Consider the following 4,583-nt stretch of genomic DNA (forward strand, 5'->3'; position numbering starts at 1 on the left):
TTTTTTTTTTCTCTTATCCCTCCTCCCTCTCAAGAACCACTTTCCCACACCTTATCAAATGTAGGGAAATTCTGGCTGATCTGTATGAGCCACCCTGGGAGCAGGGACCAGTCCTGTTCTGGATATCCTGGTCTATATCTAGAGCAGTATTTCTATGTTCTAATGCCTAAAGGGTTCAAAAAAATATTAAAAAAAGTCATGTGGTAAGCACACAGCTTCAGTGTGACTGTTTCAAATGGTTTGGAGAAAAGCCTTCAGACAAAAAGCCAACTTGCCTTTTACTTACTGTCACCAAACTCATGACACTTACCAAGCAGGAAAAAAACCCTGTAACTCAAACCATTCTTAATGTAAATACCTCAAATGGTGCCCAAAGTCAGAGATGGATTCACCCTTTCCAATACTCGGTGAATCTCTGCGTTTGACAGTGTTCAAAGAACTATGCTCTCAAGAGATCTTACAAAATCTACCCCAAAATGCTCTCCCCAAACATAAGCAGAGGCAATAAAACTAACCCACTTTGCATTTTCTTCCTTAACTTTCTGTAAGTTTTAAACAACAGCATTGTTTTGCTGTTAATTATTAATCAGCAGGTATTCTTTAACCATGCACRGCAACTCAGTGCTTCGGAAGGGTTTCAAACTCTCAGTCCTAGAGAATATAATACATCCACATATAACAATTATTCAGTTTGGGTGGGACAGAGATTTCTTCTCTATCTCACTCCGAGCTGAAGCATGTCACACATACAACATGACAACCCAGTGCTGTAACTGCTGCCCTCCCTCAGGCACTGGCTGTTCTGCCAAGAGGCAGCACGAGGGCTTGTGAATTCATGGGATTTGGAAAGTAACAATTGTTTTACTGTTGGATGCAGGCCACATATAAAACTACTCTTCTGAAAGAAAAGGATCCCTTCCAATGTTTACGCTACTTTCTAATATCTGCATATACATATACACACATATACACATAACTGTAACTTGACACAAAGAGAAAAATCACTGAAGTGGGGCACCTCTTAACTCTGAAAGATATTAGGCTCAGACAATGAACTTCCTTCTTGTATTACAAACTTCTTCAGACTTCCTATGTATCTGTGAACATTATCACCCTCTACATAGGAATGATACCACAACTTGCTGCAAGCAACCACATATAAACCATTTTTAAGGTGTTTTGGAAAACAGGTCTCATTCATTTTGCATGTGTTTGTGGCTCAGCACAACAGCTTTTACAAGAAGTGTAGTTGGAGCAGTTTTACTGTGAGAAACCTAGGGAAAACAGACAGTTTCTTTGGCCCAGTCTGGCACAGACTGCATTCCTAGTTACATGACTGTGGGATGGCTTCTTTTTTTTCCCCATTGTTATCACACGCACCTGCACCCAGTGTCAGCTGCGTGTCTTTTTTTTCCTGTATGCCATTACTTTTTCTATGATTAAAACATTAAAACTTACATACCCATATAGAGTCTGAATTCAGTATTCTCCTTAAAAATCATTCCTTGAGCAGTCCAATAATAACTTACAAGTACACTGGGGGAAAAAAAGAAACATGCAGACATGCCTAACCTTACTTGTGTGAGTAGATCAGCAAGAGACAGAAAAGGAAGGCACCCATGTTTTCAGTAGCAGGTGTGATTTGATTCAAACAGGTGCTGAATACACTGTCAGTATTTAAGGARTAAGCAGTGCTCCTATTATAAATTCTTTCTTAAAAAACAAGATTGCAATTTATTTTTCAGCAAACTTTACAAGACTAGGTGATGCACAAACACTGTTATTAGAAAAAAAGAGTACCATCAAAAATGATCATCCCAAGGAGAACGTAAGGTTCACTCTTACCTTTTATAGCTATTTTCATAGCAAACATGCCAGCTGAAGCCTAAAATATTGGTTTGGGGTATTCTGCAAATAGCAGGACCTGAGTCAGCTTTTATTGCTACATRTTTTCATTCCATTTCCTTGTTACGAACTGATGTATGTTTTCAAGGCTATTCATAACAAAAGTTTACCATTTTTTTCTCTAAAGATGTAACTCAAGCTTCCCTTGCACCTACCTTAGTTCCAGTCTTAAATGTCCAGGAAAATCAAACCTACAAGCCTTGATTTTGAAGGTGATGCCAGATCAGAACAACACAGAGGCATTAAGCTAGTATTTTAAGCATATGGGCAAATCTAATGACCATTCACTGTGACCTGTGGCAAGTAACACAGGATAGTGAATTAAGTATAGGGGAATTCAGAATAAAAACTTTTTCAAGCATGATCTCTACTCTGGTACAAACACTCTTCATCCCTGCCCATGTTATTATACATGTTCACATAAGACAGTAAGTACCAAACACTCTGACAGTATGATTATTTTCTCAGTTCAAAGCCATATTTCAGGAGAAACAATATTGTTATTTCAATTTTTAAGGTAACAAAATATTGTGGAGTTTGCATTTTACTATAAGACTCATGCTTTATTACAGAAATCCACTGAAATGAAATAATTTGATTACAACATAGTGAATACAAAGGCTAGGGCTGATGCCAGTTTGCTGGGCAGGAAGCTTAATGTAGAAAAACACCTATTTGCTTTACTCATTGTCAGAGACTAATTGACCAGACTTCCACAATACTGTGCTACATCTTTTCTTAGCGTAGAACAGAAAAATAGGTCAAGCTATCCCATACCCTTTCACATGCTGAAACAGCATGCTTCAGCCATTGAACATAGTTCTTTCCATATGTGGTTGTTTTCCGGAGCCATAAATACCAGTTCCCTAMGGAAGAGAACCTACAGCGTGCATTGTGTTGCCAACAGCACTCACTAGGGATTGGAGCCTGATGAATAAAATTAATCCAGGAGTGGATTAATCCAGCTGCTATCTTTTGAGAACTTTACACACTCGCACAATATCAAACAAAACAAAACAATTACTTCACAGAGATTTCAGAGTCCACTCCTGATCTAATACAGACAAAAGAAAAGCTAAAAATAGCTTTTGACTGTTTTTAAAAAATACAAAAGGAAAGTTACAAATCAGCTAAAATACCTTGAAATATACAATATTGTTGCAGTAACAGCTGGACAGTACAAGTACTTATTCAAACCTACAAAAATCACTTTTAAAAATAAGATCAATTATTTTTCCCCTTGTATTTGTTTTTTTCCACCAATCATAGACATCAAAAGTAGTTTGGTGGAAGAGACAGCGCTTTTCACTTAAAAGCCCATTTATGTTCTAGGTCAAGTTCACTGCCTCACTTTGCTCAAGTCATTCTTTCCCTTACACAGGACATGTTTGAGAGAGAGGCCCAGACCTACATTTAGCAAAAAAATGAGTCATAGTCTGTCCACAGAATCAAGAGATTCCTTACAGTTAGGATGTAGAAACTAATTCTGCAACTGCTTTTCAAAAAGAGCCAAGCTGAGAGAAAGGAACAGAAATAATCTCTCATGCAAAATAAATGTAATAAGCAGTAGTTGCTGCTGGGCCTTTCATTCATACTAAGAATAAGCTATTCATAATGAGTCAAAAACGAATTTGAAAAAAGTGGGTAGTTCAACTTTATATTTCAAAGGGTACTCAATATTCTGTAAGTCAGAAAACCATTCTCTTTAAATTATTATTCATTTTGATATCTCATACCATATGGGATCCTAAATTATTCAGACATAAAAAAACTATGCACACTAGGGCTTGACTCAGTAAAGCAGTCCCATGAAGCAGGATGATTCTGCTAATATCCTTTAAGTTACAGGCACATGTAACTATCGCAGGACTAGGGTCTCACCAAGTTTAGGTAGGCAGAAGTCCAGTAACTGAAATAAGGGAACAGGCCATCCCTGCCAAGGATTTATTGCCTGCTTCAACTGTATCGTTCAAGATGCCACATTGACAATGCTGGCTGGTGAAATGAGGCTGGAGTTTAGCCTGGGTGCAGCAGGAATCCCAGGACTTACCATGGCAGTGCTGAGGTGTTACTGACAGGTGCTATTACTAGACTATGAAATACATGTTCTTCCAGCATTGTGATGCACTGTGGAGAAGCCATATTTCTGCAGCCGTATGTACATTCTTGAGCTGCCTATTTGCCCACGTGAAGAAAACTAAAGTAATTCAGGAGGATAAACACCAAGTAAAAGTGAAAGCTCTCGCCTTGCAATCCTGACTTCAGCRGCAGGAGGTGCAGTGGTACGGCCAYGTCTGTGCCTTCAGGGCGAGGGCAGCTCTGGTGCATGCACTCTCTTCTAGTGCATTAGAAACTGTAACCTCAGTAGCCAAACTGTTAGGTGATGGTTTTTCAAAGCACAAATTCTCTAGATAATTTTTTGAGATCCAGCAGCGATGCCCTTAGCAGCAAGTGGAAGGGGAGCGTGTGGCTCGGCACTGCAGCCGGGCGGGTGCTTCGCTCCGGAGGTCTCTCCTCCGCTTCTGGGGGGCTGTCACAGCTCTTCTCTCGCCTCCTGCTTCTCTGCGCTCCCACGCCTCTTCCCGGGATAGCGGCGCGGCCCGGCATCCCACACCCGCCAGCGCCGGCCGCGCACGCTGCGCGCCCAGCGGGGCTGCCCCCTCCCCCCGGCCGGCGCG

At 40.4% G+C, this 4,583-nt stretch overlaps 1 long non-coding RNA gene across 3 annotated transcripts in view; it reads right to left on the reverse strand.

Annotated features, from left to right (window-relative positions):
• Positions 1-4,574, reverse strand: part of LOC146594429 (uncharacterized) — a 16,805-nt gene extending 12,231 nt beyond the window's left edge. For all 3 annotated transcript variants that reach the window (XR_014896185.1, XR_014896184.1, XR_014896183.1), the window contains exon 1: positions 3,956-4,574. This is a non-coding gene — a long non-coding RNA (uncharacterized LOC146594429). The remainder of the gene's footprint in view (positions 1-3,955) is intronic.
• Positions 4,575-4,583: the final 9 nt, after the last annotated feature.

The sequence above is a fragment of the Rhea americana genome, unplaced genomic scaffold (assembly GCF_003343005.1).
Source record: "Rhea americana isolate MKP2758 unplaced genomic scaffold, rheAme1 scaffold_26, whole genome shotgun sequence".
In the NCBI taxonomy this organism is placed as follows: domain Eukaryota; kingdom Metazoa; phylum Chordata; class Aves; order Rheiformes; family Rheidae; genus Rhea; species Rhea americana.